We start from the raw sequence: 21,501 nt of genomic DNA on the forward strand, positions 1-21,501 counted from the left end.
CACGATTCTCGAGAGATTCGATGTCTCGACTTCCTACCTTGCTGGCGTTCATGAAAGGGATCCCTGATGGGGAAAGATTTATGACTCTGCATCCGCGTGTTCATCAATTCTCCCGCGCTGAGGAAGGATATCGCGTGCGTATTCGGATTTTGTTGAATTTCCCTCCATGAAATTCTCTCTTTCGAGAAAAATCACTGAATTTTCTCCTAAAAATTTTCAGGTCCAAAAGATGAAATTGTCCCTAAACAGGGTGACTACAAAGCCGGGATTTCTGGAGAGTCCGGAAACAGTACTAACTTTTTCAGGGTGGTCCGGAAGTACTGAAAAAGTGCGGAAATTCCGCAAAAAGGCCCGGAATTTTTTTAATTTTTTGTCATTTTTGTCGCAATTTCGAATTTCGTCAAACGGAGGTACTGAAAAAGTACAGAATTTTTCTGTTGGAGGAGGTTCTGAATTTCTTAATAAAGTATTGAAAAAGTACTGCAAAAGTACTTATTTTTGATCAGCCTGTTTTAGTAGACACCCTCTGAGTGTATCCTTGTGTAGTCACATTCCGCACCAGTGTGAGAAATAGGCGAATGCGTTTTAGTCGCGAGTCATTTTCCTTCCTGGAGTCATTTTATCAAGCAGGAGGACCGAAGGAGCACAACAAATCATGACTCATAACAATTGCTCTGATAAAAAGAGCATCTATCTCGGGGTTTTGAAATGACTACTCACTCATATATCTAATTTTTTTAGGCAAACTATTTCACTAGTAGCGTAGCTTCCCATTTTTTTTTTTTTTTTTTTTTTTTTTTTTTTTTATTTTTTTACAAAAAAGTCTTGGAAGCGTAGAGAATAACTTGATGGTGAGTTCTGAACTCTGAGAAAAAGTGGATCAATCTCATCTGAGAAAATCTCTTTGACGCAGTTCCTGATCACGCGGAGGAAGCAACTAGTCGCGTTAAAGAAATGACTCATTACGCTATGTAAAATTTTAATAAGAACAACGAAAGTTTGTTTGCCGTAACCAAATATTTATTGTCAGCGCAAATGAGAGTATTTGATCACGACAAGTTTATTTTCGAAGTCACAACTAAACTTATACTCAGTGTAAAAATAGATTCCTTACCGCTGTACATATTTTCCTTCGCGCAACGAGGCACTGAAAGCAAGCGGTTTTTTCTGTCATTTTTCTGCGAAATTTTGCCCACTCGATTTTTCCCTCTTGAATTGAAAATTAATTCTATTTTTCTACGCTTTGCGCGCACTAATGACATTTAGTTGCGTCAAAATGCCTCGAAAGGCAAATTAAAATAATCGGGGTGGTTCTGACGCCCCCAGAATAAACATCCCTCGCAAATGCGTGGTTTGCGTGGGTCAAATCGCCGCCCCTCAGACGTAAGGGCGTATCTCAAATTCCACTCGAGCCCTCTTTTACATATAAATCCATGCTTTCTGGGGCTCATGTGGAAATCGAGGTACGCCTTTACGCCAGAGGAGCGACGAAATGACGGCTGAGTGTCCTCAGATAAAATTCATTCCTTCAATACGCAGTAAAATTAGCTTTTCCCGTTCTATTGCCAGTGGAGATGTTGCATGTGTGAGGACTTTGCGATTTGACTGTTGATTCTTATGTAAAAGTTCGCGAGAAACACGATGGTGCCATTGGTTTTCTCTGAAATCATCTCCCAAGCTCAAAAAAAGCTCTCAAGTTGAGGTCAAAATGGAGGGGATATCCCACGCTATCCTGAGAGTCCACGTCTACATCAAGACAAACTCTCCATGCAAAGATAGGGAGCAAATACATTGACAGGGCTGCCACATTATTTGGGGACTCCAAAACTGAAAACACGGCAACCCTGCTAATGTATTTGCTCCCTATCTTTCCATGGAGAGTTCGTCTTGATGGAGAGGTGGACTCTCAGGATAGCGTGGGATATCCCCTCCGTTTTGGCCTCGACTTTAGAGTTTTTTTTTGAGCTCGGGAGTTGATTTCAGAGAAAACCAGTGGCACCATCGTGTTTCTCGCGAACTTTTATAGAAGAATCAACACTCAAATCGCAAATTCCTCACACATGCAACATCTCCATTGCGGGTCGCAGACTTAATAAAATCAATGAATTTTACTCAAGAGCGTGCATTTTGCCTAGATTGCTTTAGAAGGCGTTTTTTCAAACGAAGATTTTGCCGTCTTTGTTGCTCGCACGTGCGGGTTCGTGGGCGCTTAAGTAAGTGCATATTATTGCGATGAGACATTACTGCCCGCAACCTTCGCAGCAGTATGCTGCCGTGCTAAGGAAGAAAGTCGTATGAGCCCTCAGACGTTGCCAAATTTCCTCTGATGAAATATGAATTTATAGGAAAATTCGTGCATTTTTTTTTAAAATTTTTTTGATTATTTTATTTGTAATCGGATCTAAATTTTAAAAAAATGTAAAGGGACAACATTCATAGCTCTCCTAGAAAATTAACATTTTATCAGAGGAAATTTGGCAACTCTCGAATGTTCATACGGCGTTTTTCCTCAGTACGGCAGTATGGATCTTCGATTTGGCGTAAGAGCTCCGACTGTGGAAACTTCCTTTTGTTTCGGGTCCAATTCGCAGACTGCCAAAAAGCTATCACGTGACGCAGCTTGGCCCCAGACCGAGGGGCGAGTCTCGCTTCTCGCGGTGTATCACCTCTTGGCAAATATTTTACGCTGCAGCGTGGATTTATGTGTTTGGTTCTCGCCGATTTTGAAAAAGAGGGAAAATGCATCCAACCTGCTGCACTGCTGGCATGGGTGCAGTCGCAGGTCACGCATGGGAGTTGAAAGTACTCAGAGTCGTTTCCTGACTTTGTATTTCATAAGAACCCAATCGCTCCAGCTATCCCTTTAAAGTCAGGGTTCCTAGTCCGGAATTTCCGGGAAGTCTGGAGTAGCACTGATTTTTTGAGGGCGGTCCGGAAGTACTGAAAAAGTGCGGAACGTGCGGTACTGAAAAAGTTCCGCACGAAAGTCCGGAATTTTATCCTCGAAGCCACGCGTCTTTTTTAATAAAGCCTGGAAAGTATGCAATCCCCTGCGCGTTGATTCTTAGGTTAACATTTGCCTGCAAGATCGCGATTGCGTAGTGAGTTAATCCTCAAACCACCCATGAAATTTTGTTTCTACCTACGTCATTTTTGTCGCGAAGCGGGAATTTCAAATTTTCGATTATTTTCGAATTGCGTAAAATGGAGGTACTGAAAAAGCACTGAATTTTTCTGTTGAGGAAAGACTGAATTTCTTAGAACCCTACTGGAAAAAAACCGTAAAAGTACTGATTTTTGGCCAGCATGGCCCCCCCTGTAGCACCCCCCCCCCCCCCCAGCATAGACACCCTATAAACGAGTTTCCCCTCCTAAGTGTGAATCTAAGGCCACCCTCACAAAAGGCACCGTTTTTTACCGTCCTCGAAATTGAGCGGTAGTAAATAATATTGTGATGGATACTATGAGATGCAACTTTGCTGAAGTTTTACGCAGACTCTTTGGGGTTTTGTCACTAAATAAAAGTGAATTGTCTAGGCAATCTCACGCAGTTTAGAGCAAGGCGGAAGATCGGACATCCTAATTTTCACACACAGCATACAGACCAATTGAGAACGGGAAATATATCGTGGCTCTCCAATACTGCCGTGCTGAGGAAAAACGCCATACGAGCCTTCAGGCGTTGCCAAATATCCCCTGGCAAATCACTTATTTTCAAGATAATTTTTGAATATTTGTCTACCAATTTCTCAGATAATTTTGTTTGTAATTTGATCCAAAACGTCTGAAAATTTCAAGGAAAAATATTCATAATTATCCTCAAAAATAAAAATTGTATCGAAGGAAATTTGGCAACTCTTGAATGTTCATACGGCGTTCTGCCTTAGCACAGCAGAATAACCGATCAACTTTTTATCTTAAGGCATTTGCAGACTCCTTTTTTCCCCTGCTAAGTCCTTGAGAGTCTGAAAAGTCCACAAAAGTCCTTGGTTACTTCTTGATTTTGGTTTTAAAGAGTTGACTTGAACTATTAGCGAGTTCTCCGACAAAATGTTTCAACTTTTCCATTACGAGTGTCTCTGTGTCATTACACGAAGTAACGTGGATTTGTTAAGGCGAGCGTGTTCAAGCCACAAATGGAAATACCACCTGCAGTCGAGTGGTTCCGCAGTCATGTACCATGAGTTTTATTCATTTCAAACCATCCGTTTTTACCGTTTTGAATGAAGTAATATGGTAAAAGTTCTCTTAGTATCTTCAGTCTGGAAAGAATCTCACAAGAGAAAAGAAAATTGTGACGTAGGTCTCATATATGGCTAAACACAGCAAGATAACAAAACTGGGGCGTTTTAGGTATAGCTACACATATGGATTGCATTTAGCAAAAAGGAACCACTAGTATTGCAATGTTGCTAAGATTGTGCAACTTCTTTTGTCTTGGAGGAAAACCCCGATTGTCCATTAATAGTTTCTATGTAACTCGCTAAAAACTGTGAAATTAAGACAAAAATTACCATCTAACTTCCATAGTTTTTCACGATTTCCGCAATTTTATTGCAAAGGATGAAGTTGCACAATCTTAGCATCATTGCAATGCTAGTGGTTCCATTTTGCAAAATGCAATCCATATGACCTTTATCAACTGGAGCAGAAGCTGGAATAACAAAGTAAATTATGAAAATTGCGGCTATGTAGTGTAATTCTTTTCATTTTCAGCCTCTTTGAGCTTTATGGCGCTATATGCACCCTGTTGGCAGTTTACTCATGGCTCAATCCTGGCTCATATTTTAGGAACATAATCTGTAGTATTAGATTCCTCGTGCAGATATGTGCTTTTATCACTGAACCTGAAATAGTAGTTCCTTATTGCAAAATGCCGTCTACTGGTCTTGCATACGACGCGGGACTCCCTTGAGTGCCCTGTATTCTGCCATGCTGAAGAAAAATGCCGTATGAAATTACAGATTTTGCCAAATTTCCTTCGATGAAAAACGATAATTTGGAGGAAAATTTTGAACATTTTCCCCCCAAAGATTCAGAGAATCTTATTCGCAAGTCAATCTAAAGTGTCGAAAAATGTCAGAATAAAACATTCATATACCTTTCGCCTAGTATGAATATTTTATTGGAAGAAACTGTAGGGAACATTCGAACGCTCATACGGCATTTTTCGTGGACACGCTTTCCTCCTGAAGTTCTGTACCAGTCCCAGATCGCCCATTAATTCAGGTGCCTATTCGACTTTCTACTAATCTTCTTTTGAGCGAATCTGGTAAAACCTATTCATAAATATTAATCTAATTTATCTCCTTGTATGGGTTATTTATTCATTAATGTGAATTACGGTCAATTCTATGTTAAACATGCAGAATGTAATTCGTTTAAGGATAATCATCTCCGCATTACTAGTGGCTCTGCCTTCTTTCACGACTCGTCCAAGTTATTTTAAGAGACCTGTTGAGCCGATTTCCATGATTTTCCGGATTTAGAAAGGTAATAAAGCTCTAGATTAGCCTGCTGTCTGCAAATTTTTGAATTATCTCTTATTTAAGTATTTTTTTTCTTCTTTTTTTTTTTCGCGCGACGATTCTTGAAGGTTGGCAAAAGTAGGATTCGCCTAATTAAATGCGTGTAGAATACTCGATATTTCTCACCTAGGTAGAATCAATTATTATTTGAAACAGAGTTGCATGGAAGGAAAACTGTGATGTCACCTCGCGAGAATTGGCACTATACTGCCATCCACAGCAGAAACGCCGTAACTCCCCGGAAAATGTTGTATTTTTTTCTTGATTTTATTCTTTTATTCTTTATTCTTGAAGGTTGGCAAAAGTAGGATTCGCCTAATTAAATGCGTGTAGAATACTCGATATTTCTCACCTAGGTAGATAATCAATTATTATTTGAAACAGAGTTGCATGGAAGGAAAACTGTGATGTCACCTCGCGAGAATTGGCACTATACTGCCATCCACAGCAGAAACGCCGTAACTCCCCGGAAAATGTTGTATTTTTTTCTTGATTTTATTCTTTTATTCTTTATTCTTGAAGGTTGGCAAAAGTAGGATTCGCCTAATTAAATGCGTGTAGAATACTCGATATTTCTCACCTAGGTAGATAATCAATTATTATTTGAAACAGAGTTGCATGGAAGGAAAACTGTGATGTCACCTCGCGAGAATTGGCACTATACTGCCATCCACAGCAGAAACGCCGTAACTCCCCGGAAAATGTTGTATTTTTTTCTTGATTTTATTCTTTTATTCTTTATTCTTGAAGATTGGCAAAAGTAGGATTCGCCTAATTAAATGCGCGTAGAATACTCGATATTTCTCACCTAGGTAGAATCAATTATTATTTGAAACAGAGTTGCATGGAAGGAAAACTGTGATGTCACCTCGCGAGAATTGGCACTATACTGCCATCCACAGCAGAAACGCCGTAACTCCCCGGAAAATGTTGTATTTTTTTCTTGATTTTATTCTTTTATTCTTTATTCTTGAAGGTTGGCAAAAGTAGGATTCGCCTAATTAAATGCGCGTAGAATACTCGATATTTCTCACCTAGGTAGATAATCAATTATTATTTGAAACAGAGTTGCATGGAAGGAAAACTGTGATGTCACCTCGCGAGAATTGGCACTATACTGCCATCCACAGCAGAAACGCCGTAACTCCCCGGAAAATGTTGTATTTTTTTCTTGATTTTATTCTTTTATTCTTTATTCTTGAAGGTTGGCAAAAGTAGGATTCGCCTAATTAAATGCGTGTAGAATACTCGATATTTCTCACCTAGGTAGATAATCAATTATTATTTGAAACAGAGTTGCATGGAAGGAAAACTGTGATGTCACCTCGCGAGAATTGGCACTATACTGCAATCCACAGCAGAAACGCCGTAACTCCCCGGAAAATGCTGTATTTTTTTCTTGATTTTATTCTTTTATTCTTTATTCTTGAAGGTTGGCAAAAGTAGGATTCGCCTAATTAAATGCGTGTAGAATACTCGATATTTCTCACCTAGGTAGAATCAATTATTATTTGAAACAGAGTTGCATGGAAGGAAAACTGTGATGTCACCTCGCGAGAATTGGCACTATACTGCCATCCACAGCAGAAACGCCGTAACTCCCCGGAAAATGTTGTATTTTTTTCTTGATTTTATTCTTTTATTCTTTATTCTTGAAGGTTGGCAAAAGTAGGATTCGCCTAATTAAATGCGTGTAGAATACTCGATATTTCTCACCTAGGTAGAATCAATTATTATTTGAAACAGAGTTGCATGGAAGGAAAACTGTGATGTCACCTCGCGAGAATTGGCACTATACTGCCATCCACAGCAGAAACGCCGTAACTCCCCGGAAAATGTTGTATTTTTTTCTTGATTTTATTCTTTTATTCTTTATTCTTGAAGGTTGGCAAAAGTAGGATTCGCCTAATTAAATGCGTGTAGAATACTCGATATTTCTCACCTAGGTAGATAATCAATTATTATTTGAAACAGAGTTGCATGGAAGGAAAACTGTGATGTCACCTCGCGAGAATTGGCACTAAACTGCAATCCACAGCAGAAACGCCGTAACTCCCCGGAAAATGCTGTATTTTTTTCTTGATTTTATTCTTTTATTCTTTATTCTTGAAGGTTGGCAAAAGTAGGATTCGCCTAATTAAATGCGCGTAGAATACTCGATATTTCTCACCTAGGTAGAATCAATTATTATTTGAAACAGAGTTGCATGGAAGGAAAACTGTGATGTCACCTCGCGAGAATTGGCACTATACTGCCATCCACAGCAGAAACGCCGTAACTCCCCGGAAAATGTTGTATTTTTTTCTTGATTTTATTCTTTTATTCTTTATTCTTGAAGGTTGGCAAAAGTAGGATTCGCCTAATTAAATGCGTGTAGAATACTCGATATTTCTCACCTAGGTAGATAATCAATTATTATTTGAAACAGAGTTGCATGGAAGGAAAACTGTGATGTCACCTCGCGAGAATTGGCACTAAACTGCAATCCACAGCAGAAACGCCGTAACTCCACTCAAAATGTTGTGTTTTTTTCAGTATGTACTTTTCTACACAAGAAAATTAAAATGCCAAAAGGCTTCATTTCTTCATTTTTAGTTCCAAATGGTATTGCGGAGTTGTATCAAAAAAGTAAGGATGAATATTCGTTAGGTTTTTTGTAATACAACATTTTGTCAGAAAAAAATTGAAGAAATGTTGAATGGAGATACGGTGTTTTTTCTTTGAACGGCAGCATAGCGCACCTTAGACGGCGCTGATGTTTTTGTTGGGAGTCGGGCTGCATAGCGGTCAAGGGAAGCATCCCCTCCTTCAGTCAGCACACTGAAAAAAAATTCTCGGCATTTTTACGAAGGTCCGTTGGTACCTTTACCATCTCACTTTTTTTTACCAATTATTTGTAATTTTACCAAGACAGACCGGTAAGCTTACCTAATAACCGGTATTTTTACTGTTTTTTTCAGGTAAGAATACCACTTTTATTAGTAATCAATTCCCGGCAACTTTGCCATTTTATCTCGGTAATTCTACCACAGTCGATAAAACATATTGGCGTTTTTACCAAGGTCCAGTAAAATTACCGAGAAAGTTCAATAATTTTACCGAAATTTCTCGGTAAAATTACCAATTTCATAAATGGTAATTTTACCAAGAAAAAACTGGGATCAAATAGACCCATGAATTCTTGGTAATTTTACCCTTTTCTTAGTAAATACACCGAGATTTTTTTTTCAGTGTGATGTTTTTGTTGGGAGTCGGGCTGCATAGCGGTCAAGGGGAGCATCCCCTCCTTCAGTCAGCGATGCTTATTCAGCCCTCGGTTTATTTTGTAGGATTCGACCATATGATATATTTTCGAGGGAAAAAAAACTGCGTCAAGTTGTAACAGTTGGTAATTCCTCTGGAAGGACAGTCAGTATCAGCAGTAACACAGCAGCACTCCTGAATAATGAAAACGTCCAGGGAATGGAGAAAGAAAAACTTCCCAGCGGGCGCCAAAGCTAACGTATGGAAAAAGCTTTTTGTTGCCCTAGAACGAGCACGTAGAGAAACTGGAAGGCCCGAGTTTTATTAGGTCCGGCATGTATTTTTAATTGCATAACTACCGTTTTTCAGCACTTTTGCTCAGTACTTTGCGCGTTATGCTAGCGGAAGTTAGTTTTATGTCTTGATTCGTAGGGCTCTCTTTCCTTTTCCGTTTTTTTTCGAACCGTTGGATTTGACTTAATTTTGACAGGTTCCCAACGATAACTATTTCGACCCTGCTGTGTTTGACATTGCTTACTCGTCTTTTGAACACTGGAAAAAAAAAAAAAAATGAATCTAGAGTCCAGACTCTTAAAAACATCGACAAGAAAAAATACGCTAGATTCAATCGGATTTTTGCTTAAATCAAAGAACCAAGCCTCTTAATTTGAGCTGATTTCCTTTTGATTTAAGCAAAAATCTGATTGAATCAAGAGTATTTTTTCTTGTTAATGTTTTCAAGAGTCTGGACTCTAGATCCAATGTGTTTTATTTTCCCAGTGTGCGTTCTGGTCGGAAATAATAGGGGGGGGGGGGGGCTGCGATTCTTCGGTGTTTCCACGCTGCTGCATTTATTTTTATTTTTTTTTTGGTCGCTGGACGAAATGTAGTGTCATTGCAAGTTTGTTAAAAAGAGACTCGTATAAGCGCCCTCTTACCATTATGGTCGGCCTTTTCCCCACTAAAAACAATAATGTAAGATGACCATCGAGAGAAATTGATTTTGAACTCAAGATTGGCAATACACGAGTCAGGCAATTTTTTGGTGAACGCCTAAAATGTATGCACAGGCGATACCTCGCATACAAAGGAAGGTTCTCATCATTCTTTATATATGGGTAATTTTTTCTCCAACATAATGCGGTTGCGCCAAAAATTTGTAAGTCGTCGTGCGTTGCTCCGAGGGTAGTTTTGTAAAATATCCAATTGATAACAAGAACACACAATTTACGAAACTGTGATGGAAAAGAGGCTGTAGAGCTTGTTCCACTATTTTTCTCATGAAATTAGGAGCGAGCATTGTGACTAATGAATCGGACAGAAGGGAACGGCCCGTATCTATGTAAATCAAAGGAATGAGGCCAGTTTATTACACGGGGTCTTTTAGTACGTATATACATGAACCCGAAATTTCATCAGAGGTCCTTTACAGAACATAAAATGAAACAATAGCCTAAAAAGCATTTAAAAGGGGGCGGTTTCAAAGGTCGCCTCTTTTTATCGTTGTTTATTTCGTGTAATGGGCTTACATAAATTTTCGGCACGATGAAGAAAAGTATACGTCTATTTTGCGCGCCACGCAATAAAGCATAGACTTAGGATAAGTACATTTTTTTGCTAGAATGAATTGTAAGTTTTTCTCTGTCTCCATGTATCCTCTCTTTTTTCTCCACGTAGATTTCGAAAATGTCGGGAAATTCGAGGTCAAGAGCTCTTTCCTCTCGCGGAGGCTTTGCGCTGTTGCAAAGTTGTGCAATGGAAATTGTATTCTTTAAAGAATCAAGAATAGTTAATTTTTTATTTCCGGCTAATTATAGCTCCTCAGTAAGAGTCTCCGAGCTCTTGGATCACTTTTTAAAACTTTCTCTGCTCTTCTCTCGAAGACGCCTACATTTTTTACACAGCCACTGACGGCTGCAGAAGCTGGGGAAGGGAGGATTGATGAAAGCGGATGATACCCACCCTCGTCAACCCCTTGAGTTTATGAAATGATATAAGAGGGAAAAAAGGAGCGGTGTAGGTAGAGGGGCGAAAGTTAAGTAGGCTACGACCGCAGAGTGAAGAGGCGGGAAAGTTTCTAATTAAAAGTTTTCATTTGAATAAATTGACCAAAGCACCGAAGCATCAGCGTGGGATTTCATGTGGGACTTCAAGTACTTATGGGACTGTTAAGATATACAAAAAATAAAAAAAAAATTCTCTATGTTCTGTTTGCCTTCGTCGACAGTACAGTGCTACAGTACTTCATAGTAGGTATACAGTACATAGTTCAGCACAATAGCCCTTACCGCGTGAGTTCCAAAAATATCAGTTTATAGTTTATTCTGACATTATTTAGTGCATACATTATACTATATACATTACCGAAATGTTAAAGCTCTCTAAAGAAGGAAATCTCAAAATTTAAGGTCAATATCTGGACTCCGCCGTAAATATAGCCTAATTGCTGATCGGCGTAATTAATTAGCTAACTAAGTATATAATAATAATAATGCATTATTCGTTAAGATGCTGCACTGGCAAAAGATAATTTAAAATCAACCCTCTTTCTTAAAACAAATCGTAATTTGATAATCAGGTTCTTATCGCGCATTTTTAGTCATAATTTCAAAGTGTCTATGGGTGGCAATCATCTAAAATATCCTAGTGAACCAGAAATAAAGAGAGATTTTGGGTCATCCTGAAAAAGTCTGGATTTTCAGGAAAATCGTGACAATCAGACAAAATGAGGATTTTCAGTCTGCAGATCTAACAGAGGAAAGATTTTCTGATGCATCTATTTTTGGGGGGTTGCACGAGGCAGGGAAACAGAAACATCAGCAATACAAGGCAATTTTTGTAAAATATCAGGATTTTTGGACTGAAAACACTTTTCTCAGCCTGCTGGAAATGAGTTCTGTAACAAACGTGCAGTTTTTTAGCCCAGCGTAAACGATAACCTTATTTGAAATCTTGTTATCTACATCTCGCATACCTCCCCATCGAAGGCTCCTCTCATTTTGAGTCTCAAACTTTTGTCGAAGCCATGGTCGTTTGACTAACCGCTACTCTACTTGTATCTTATTCTCTTAGGGCTATTAATACCATATTCATCGCTTAAGACAAATTTGTGGCTGTTCTCGCGTGAGTTTAAACCATTAAAGTGATAATACGGTTAGTCTGTCGGTTGAAAGATAACAGTGCCCTTCTGTGCATGAAAGATAGCTGCAAATCTAGCGATGTTGTTCAAAATCATCTCTTTCTCCGTCCCTCCTGTTCTGATTCGCGAATTGCATAAATTATATGTCAAGCTGATTTTGTTCAAATTCAAGTTCAATTATAGGTCAACCAAGTAAAAACTTTATTTATACGAAAGAAAATTCGTCAACATGTTACGCCGCGCCGGGAAAAATTTAACTTCATCTTAAAGCGAAAAAAGGTATTTCTTGAATTTGTCGTCAAGAAGATGTTCTTTGAATCAAAAATAAAATCTCTTGAAGTAAGCAGGTTTCTATTTAATACAATCAAGCGACTTTCCTCGTGATGTAAGCTACTTTCTTATCGATGTAAGCATCTCATTTTGTTACCAGGAAAAATATTCTCGGTGGAAATTTCAAGAGTACTTTTACTTAAATCTGGCACTTTGTTCCAGTCAAGGTTAAGCAACGTCTCCAATTTTTTGTGTCCATTCTGTTCCGGAAACAGTGAACAATTTGCGATTTGATTTTTATTGTCGTCTTGGTATTCAGCATAATGGTGAACTCTACCGTAGTTTACGTTAGTTTGAATCATACTTATTGCAAATGCTAAACAGAGGACACGGAATTTAAATATCTACTTAACCTTTCTGACACATGGGTGATTAAGTGCTACTACCAAATACTTCCAAAAGTACGATTAAACAACGGAGATTACGATTACAATGTATCGAACCCTCACGTTGAATTTATCTTTGTGGCTGAACAGTACTTTATTGCGCGCCGCCGTTCAAGAGCAGTAATGATTTCAATTAAAGCTATAAATCTACTAATCCCAGATAAGACCGATTAAAAAATCGAAAAATTAAATCCGGCAGGAACATTCATTATCATTACCATCTTTTTTTTCGTTGTGCATTGATGGCAGCCACGACTTTTTTGAGTGACGGAGCTTAGTTTGCCGCACCTTCATTCCCCCGTTGTCAGATTAATTTATTTCCATTTCACGGTGAACTTTGGACAATTTTCAACCTTTGAAAGTATGATTTCCGAAGGCCCGCAGACGTATTAACATTTTTTTTCTTTCTTTTTTTAAATGAGATAGGTTATTTTTTTTAACAGAAATTGCGATGGTTTTTGCGACTTGGTTGCATAGCTATGTTTAATTTGGGCGTATTTCTTTCAAACGGAACTAAGCGCCATCGGGGGAGGAAGGTAGAGGGGGGTTTGGGTTGGCGGGTGTTGCGGAACGCGATGCTCGTTCCGTCCTATACTCGCAATGCTTTTCCATGGCGCTTAGTTCCGTTTGACAGAACGCACTATCCGGGATTCTAAAATCCGCCAAAGGAACTCAAATTGGCGCTTAGTTCCGTTTGACAGAAATACGTCCATTTGAGCTAAAACTACAAAGAGGAGAGTTATTTTTATGTAATCTCACGAGCACTTGAACGAAATGTACCAGAGGCCAGGAATAGCAAATAATGCCCATGTAACTCGATAATTATTCATTTAATTTTGCTCAAAAATTCGAGTCCGCACTGGCCAGAATTGTTTACACAATTATTTCTATTTTAAATTTGATGTTTACGTAATTTTTGATTCCTTACTCCGGATACAACCCTATCTTGAATTTGACCGACTCCGGAATTTGGCCAACCCATAATAAAATTAGTTGTCACGGTGTCATGACCTCAACCTGAAGAGTTGTTATGAGAGTTGCTTTTTAGCAAAACCGAACTCATGTACATCCAGAATCAACGATGTTCTTCGAGTCTCTTTGATGTTGTCTACGTTTATTGCTTGGTCAGTGCCGCCCGTATCATAAATTTTAGTCTCGTTAGCTAATTTAATTCCATCTATTCATCATGTTTGCTTCTAGAAACAGTGCCTTTATGAAGCCAATTTATTAAGATCAATTTTTCTCTTATGTTCCAGGTATGTGCTTCCTCCTTCTCTTTTGTTCGACTGTAATTCTCTACATTTTTTGTAAGTATCAAAGAAGAATATTTTAATAATTTATGTTGCCGAGCATGCATGCTTGTTTTAAAATTTGGTTTTAATGCAATAAGGCAGCGAATTCCCGATATGTTAGGAGACACTCTGTGGATACAGGCTCCGATTTTGGAACAGCTTTGCACTTTCTTCGTACATGAAGTTTAGACTTTTTGTTCTCATTTACTTAACGAACAGTAAACCAACATAGGCTATAATCCATCAAAGCTTATTTCGGTCTAAACAGAATTTACCCACATATACTTACTTTTACAATTCTTAAGTTTACTACAAAATACGCCAACGGTGCATGTTACGCATCGATGGGTGAAGTCGAAACGTGCCTTTATCCATTGTAACATTTCGGAGATTTTTAAACGCTGCAAGTGTTTCGCGTGCAGGAGTTACGCATTTTTCGACTTTAGCCATTGATATAATACCGACAACGGTACACGACCTCAACGGCAATGACACGAGTGCCTTTAAAGGTCTGGATACACGCTCAAATTCCGAACCAATTCTGATCTAAGTAGACCAGTTGATGACTGATGGTCACCATACAACAGTCCTCTTTGATCAAAATTGGACGGGCCGTCAAATTTTGATCAGAATGGAGTGCCGTCATCCGTCATTTCCTGCCGCACGAAACATTTCTGCCAAATCATTTTAAAATTTAGCAAAGTAATGATCTGATGACTCCCGACACTTTGATGGTAATTGGTTCGAGAATTTGATCGTGTATCGAGACCTTATCGCAAACGAGATCTCTTCACGTCCTACCGGTCTCGCTCAACACTCAACAGCAACACCACAGTGGGCGAATTTTATCGGGAGCCGGCAACCCCACACGAGACTCGATTCGTACATCTTTATCAGTTTAATTAATTGACTGATACCGAGTCCGAGCCGAGAGTCGCGCGTGTTGCATACCCGGCGGGCGCTGAGAGTCGCCGAGCTAATATTTGGCATTCAAGACTTAATTCTTATCGCCTTTGCTCCCCCCCCCCCCTCCTCCTCACCCACCACTTTCTCCCGACCCCGCCCGGGCGGCGCGGGGCGATTCATGTGTGGCTTTTGTAAATACTCGGTGGAGGCAGCATCGGTAGCAGTAGTAGCCCATCTTCTTATCTCCCCGCGCGCTGCCATATTTTGTTGTTAATTTTTTATCCGAACCCGCCGCATGCACTCGCCTTGCAGTCGTCGATCAACTCACGAGGCCCTTGCAGTCTTCCCCGTGCATTTTTTACTCGCCGCCGCTGTGTATCCTCCACACTCTCGAGTCGCGTCTCCAAATGTCATTTTCGGCGCGCGAGAAATTGTGCCGTTGTTCCTGCCTCTTTTCACCCCTTAAAAAAGTAACCGGATCGAAAGTTTCCCCGACTGTTTGAAATTTTACAACGCAGTCGATCTCAATAATTACCACCGGCAACAATCTCCTCGATACAGCCTTTCAGTGTTAATAGCCATCGAATCATGAAAAAAGGCTGCCTTTGACTGAAAACCATTTTTTCTCCCATCAAAGTTGCGTTAAGCTTTCAGCCTTTTCCGATCCGGCCGAACATCGTCGGCCCTGAAATCTTCAACGCATATTTTCGGTCGAAAATTGTCGCTTTCGCAGAGCGCCGGTTTTTCGTCGTGTCTTGAAACGTGCTGAACGCATATGTTTTTCCTGCTCCAAATTGACAAAGTTTATCGAACTGTTATAACCTAAGTTTTAGAACGTGCCCTAAACGAAAAAATTCCGTTTTCTTGTCCTCACAAAATCATTTTTCGAATATCCTAAAAACAAGGTTCACACACTTTTTTCGGGAAAAATGATGACTTCAAGCAGTTCTGTCGAATCGGAAGATTCATGTGCCGCTGTGCTTGTCATGCTGCGCGGGCAGTGCCAGTGCCTCGGTATTTTCGAGAATCATTTGAAACTGTTGACTTTATGAGCATGAACCGTTGTAATTTTAAGTTCCTGTGATTTCTTAGCTCAGACCAATATCAGAATACCTCTTCGCGCCAGTGTCAAAATCTTTGTACGGTTTTTCATATCAGTTTAATTAGATTTACTTCGAATCGTGAATCATATCGCCTTGCTCAATTTTCCATTGTTCGGAATCTCATCTGTGTTGTCGCATACCGCCGAAATAAGTTTTTACCTCTCCGAGTCTCGTCCCTGGAATTACTAGCTGCCGTAATGAAAAGGTAATAGGACCTTCGTATTAACTCATTTTGAATGTTGCTACCCGGTATTTTGCCTCTTTTATCACTCCCTTCATTCATACTGCCGTGCTAAAGAAAAACGCCGTATGATCTAAATGTGAAGATGGAATGTTGCCAAATTGCCTCTCAGGAAATGAGGACTTATCTGTAACAATAGCGGATGTGAAAAATTACCTTTTCAAAACACGCTTAAAAAACTGTTTTGCTCACACAAAAATTTAATATGTCAGGCTCTGGCATAATGTACAGATCTCGAAGATCACATCTCAAGTATTTTCTCAACATTTTCTTGATGCCAAAACAGTTTTTTGAATGTGTTTCAAAAAGGTAATTTTTCACATCCGCTATTGTTACAGATAAGTCCTCAAATATTTATTTTTGCAGAACTTTATGAATATTTTTCCTTGAAATTCTGATGTACTTTATATGAAAGTATCAGCGAAACCCTCCGGAAAATTCGCAGAAAAATATTTACAAATTTACCCAAAAATTCGTGATTTATCGAGGGAGATTTGGCAACGCCTGAAGGCTCATACTGCGTTTTTCCTTAGCACGGCAGTATACCTCGAAAGTAAAAAAAATGAGGTTTCGAACAAAAGAAAAACAATTAAAATGAAGTCCTTGTAAGGCTTTGTCCACCGGAGCACAGTTCAAGCGAACTTGTTCCAGGAACTTATTTTAACTCAACCATAACTTATTCCACGAAAGCTCAGTTCGTGGAACTAATTCGCTCAAACTGCGCTCGTGTGGACAAGGGCTAATAAATAAAATAGCAAAGAAAGATTTTAAATAATTTAACGATCCTGTGCCACTTCGCCCTTTTATATACTCGTTAAAACTTCTATCCCCCACCGCTCACCTTCATCCCCATGCTGTCTTGCTAAGCAAGAACGCAGTAAATCCATCAAGATTTTCCCTCGGTTTTTGGACTTTAACATTTTATAAAATAAAGACTGTATTACCCATGCTCCTCAAATTTTCAGGTTAAGTTTTTGATGGTAATTGCAAAAGAATTCTGCAAAAACATTGTCTCGAGGTACGCAAGTTTTTCTGCTATGATACATTGTCTCCAAAAAATTTAAAATGGCGTTTACGGCGTTTTTGCGTTGCACGGGAGCATGGTAATCAATATGTCATGACACAATCGTTTCAGCATGCTGTACCACCACTTACAAAGAGATAACGTCTAAATGTCGCGCCTGTGCATGGCTTCATTAACAATCGAGTATTGTATGAGGCTTCAATTGACTCTTTCAACTCTCCATTTGCAAAGAGGATTATAATTATCCAGAGAAAGGCTCGTGATGGGATGAAGGTTTCCCGCGCATCGGAAGCAATACCTTCAGTCGGTCGGCAATCAGTCCTAACTGGAGTTTGCGCTCTTTGTTCACATTTTGCCGTACCTTTTTTTTATTTATTTATTATTTTTTGTTTTTCACCTTTTTTATTATTTTTGGTTTTTTACCTTTTTTATTATTTTTTGTTTTTTACCTTTTTTTATTATTTTTTATTTTTTACCTTTTCTTCATTATTTTTTGTTTTTTACCTTTTCTTTATTATTTTTTGTTTTTTACCTTTTCTTCATTATTTTTTGTTTTTTACCTTTTCTTCAGTATTTTTTGTTTTTTACCTTTTCATTATTATTTTTTGTTTTTTACCCTTTTTTCTGGTTTATTGGCTTTTTTTTTGCGATCTTCTTTGAAACTTTATGGAAATATCTTTGGAAGTTTCGTTGAACGGCTGAGCACGATGGCACGGGGTGGCTGATCAGAAATCATGTTTACCTCCTCTTTCATTTTTATCAGGCATTCTTCTTATTTCAAATGCATCTAATTTTGGAGCTTTCTTCTCACCGAAATTAGTTGCATCTGAGAACCGAGAAATATTAACGATTGAAGGTCAGCGAAATATTTCTCATCGGTTCCACAGCAGCTACCTTGTCGGTCCATAATGAACTTTATTTTGGGAATATTTACCTGAAATAGGAAAATTATAAATAGGAAGAATGTTGTGATTGTAATGATATGGTTATTTTCGTTGATAACTTGACAAGACTGACTTCTGAGGCCTCTTCGATCCGTCGAGTCGTCCTCTTGTCATCGTGTTGTCTCGTTGTTTTTTCTTCTTTTTCTTTTTCTTTCTCAATTAGATGTGGATGTAAGTGAGCATGTAAAGTGCTAAGTGCTTTTGTGTATCAGTCGCTGAGAGTGTGGGCAAGGATTGGAGTGCTTTTGTTATCAAGTTGTTCGGTGCAGGTAACAATCGATCCTCACTTCTAAAGGCGAAACGAGTCGTCGAGTATCGTGTAGAGAGGTAACAAATCCGGCGGAGTTCCAGTGAAACAACCCGGGAAGCATTTAACCGCGAGGTAAATCTTGAATACATATGATGTCGTGCTAGAATCTTCGATTTTCCAGGATATAACCTTAAATGATTTTAAAGTTTTGAAATAAGTCAAAGCGAGAGTGTGAGTAGACCGCACCTAACAGAATAAGGGAAGCAGCGTCAATTCAGTGCACTGGAAAAAAACACATTGGATCCAGAGACCAGACTCTTAAAAATATGGACAAGAAAAAATATTCTTGTTTCAATCAGATTTAAGCTTTAATCAAGAACCAAGCCTCTTAATTTGAGCGGTTTTCCTTTTGATTTAAGCTTAAATCTGATTGAATCAAGATTCCCTTTTCTTGTCAATGTTTTCTAGAGTCTGGACTCTAGATCCAATGTGTTTTTTTCCCAGTGTGTTCTAAGCATCGTAAATCCTCATATTTATCTAAAATCGTCGCTTTCCGGATGAAGGAACCTAACTCTATTCCATGGTTGCAAAATCAACTCAAACATTTCGATTTTTTACAAGAAAATATATATATAAGCAATTTTTGTCCAATTTTGTCTGATTCTCGCTTGAACTCGGATAATTTTCAGTTTGAAATTCCTATATAAGAATTTACGGTTGAAATCGTCATTTGCGTGGAGAAATTTGGCAACATTGAAATGTAGTTGCGTTCTTTCGTGGGGAAAACGACGAAATATGCACTGATTGTGAAAAGAAAATAATTATTGCTTTTCTACCTAAAAATGTTTAATTTAAAGGAAGAAATATCGTATGAATCTCATTACCGTGCATATATTTCGTAGGAGTATATTTTGTAGAAGTTACAAGATTCTGAGAATACTATAATCGAGTTTATTACCTTTTGTTCAGTGCACTCTTACTGATCTCCCCAAAACTTACAGACTAAAATAAACACTTTAATTTTTGACGTGCAGTTCGTCAACTAACATAAGTTAGTTCAGCGAAAGTTTAGATAGCGATGAAGTGTTAATATTAAAATAACTTCGTGCCAACAATTTCAAAGAATCTCGAAGAGCCTGTAATAAAGCTTCGCCAAAACCGTATGATATTGACATTTTTATTGCTAAGGAAACCTCAAAAGCTCTCTAAGTTTTAACGACAACCACTTGAATGTTAGAATCACGCTTATTATTATGTTAAAGGGCTCCTCTTCTTAGTCCTCGTCGTTTTTGCTGTGTTCCGTAACGGGATTACAATGTTTTATAATCATTAATCTTCGTGGTATCTCATTGTGTTCTTTCTTCTCATGTCAGAGTTTTCAATGTCGTAGGTATTGAGTGATTTTTCGGTCGCAATGCTCACATAGCACAGGTTGAGATTTCTCGTATCGTAATCTTCATTAGATATCGTACAAATTCTCCTATATTCCTAGCGTAGCCTATGAGGTAATGACGGGTAATACTGCCGTATTATTGAAAAACGCCGTATGAGCCTTAAGGCGTTGCCAAATTTCCTTTGATAAAACACGAATTTCCTGGCAAGCTTTTGAATATTTTCCTTACAATTTTTTAGATAATTTTTTCCGCAATTTCCCCTAAAGTTCCTGAAAATTTCAAGGGAGAATACTCATAACTTTCTTCAAAAATGAACATTTTATCTAAGGAGATTTGACAACTCTCGAATGTTCATACGGCGTTCCCCCTTAGCAGCGCAGAATAGTTGCAGCTTCCAATCCAGAACAAATCCTGTTGTATGATTAAAGGAATTTTCTTTCCCTAAGTTTGATCGTCTCGACCGATCCGGTTATCATTGAGTTTTTCCAGGGTATCGTTACAAAATCTTAAAGTTATCGGCAAATGTCATCATGTTCCCACGTGAGAACTGCCACCGCGGTAAATTTCTAAAGTTAGAAACCTAAGATCTATGTTCTTTTAATTGATTATCTCGCCCTATCTTTCTCCGAAGAAGACGTTCTAGCAGAACATTACGAATGGAATAATATCGTTCCGCGAAACCTAACCTACAAGCCTGTAATTATATAATGAATTAACATATTTTTCCGCAAAACTGAGGTTATCGACTGATTGATCCCACATTTTCTCGGTTTTTTATCTGTCCGCAAGTGTAAAGAAATTATGTGGTCGGATTATCTAATTCCTATTTCCAATCTTATGACGGCTCGACAGCGAGCTTATCCCATCGCTAAAGTCCGATGATTTACGTTAGTTTTTCCGTTCCTGAAATCTAGGTCTTCGTTACTTAATGTTAGTTTCTATTTTAGAGTCTTTAGTCCCTCTCCTCCTCCCTGTCTACTTTTTTTTGATTTCTAATCAATCAACCTTCTTTTGCTCACTTTTCTGTGATGTGCAACACAAGAGGCTTTTCTTTCCCTTTGTCCATTTCTCAGTTCATATTCAAATGTGGTGGGTTTTAGGATCGAAATGGATTTTTTTTATTTTTTGCTCGAACGTGAATTTATCGAGTTGAAATGAGAAATAAAATGAACATTTCGCTTTTGTGAAGTATACATCTCGGCGAAAATATATTCACTGGAAAAAAGTCTCTTTTGGATCCCGAGTCGAGACTTCTAAATAATTTGATAAGAAAAAAACTCTTGATTTAATCGAATTTTATCTTGAATCCAAAGGAATCCGCTTAAATTGAGGCCTTGGGTCTCGATTTAAGTAAAAATCCGCTTGAATCAAGAGTATTTTTTCCTGTTGAATTTTTCCATAGAGTCTGGACTTTAAATCCAAGAGACTTTTTTTCAGTGTTGCAGTCTCGTTTGCCACTGTTTTAGCAGGTGATTTCTGAAAGAGTTTTCCCTTGTATATCAGCAGGAGCTATTCTACATGTAAGTGGGCTTTGTTTCGTTTAGAAGACAGTCGATGAGCCCGCAATGTTTAGTGCAGCGGTGCATTTTTTGAGTAGAATTGAGCCCGTTCCTACCCTCCCTAGGTATATGAGTCTTGTATGAGATGCTTGCATTTTGATTTAAGTATGTATAATGCACCCTTGCAGCATTCAAGTTCATGTAACATAGGAAGAAATAAAT

The 21,501-nt window shown here is 38.5% G+C and overlaps 1 protein-coding gene across 4 annotated transcripts in view; it reads left to right on the top strand.

Moving 5' to 3' along the window:
- LOC109034428 (monocarboxylate transporter 14) overlaps window positions 1-21,501 on the top strand; it is a 78,358-nt gene that overhangs the window by 7,074 nt on the left and 49,783 nt on the right. The window contains exon 1 of one of the 4 annotated variants that reach the window (XM_019047558.2): window positions 15,052-16,132. The exons of 2 other annotated variants lie outside the window; for them this stretch is intronic. The gene's annotated coding sequence lies outside the window, so the exon portion shown is untranslated. Of the gene's footprint in view, window positions 1-15,051; window positions 16,133-18,365; window positions 18,519-21,501 lie in introns of those variants that run through there. One more of the 4 variants, XM_019047560.2, reaches the window with a different exon arrangement.

The sequence above is a fragment of the Bemisia tabaci genome, chromosome 6 (genome assembly GCF_918797505.1).
Source record: "Bemisia tabaci chromosome 6, PGI_BMITA_v3".
Lineage (NCBI taxonomy): Eukaryota > Metazoa > Arthropoda > Insecta > Hemiptera > Aleyrodidae > Bemisia > Bemisia tabaci.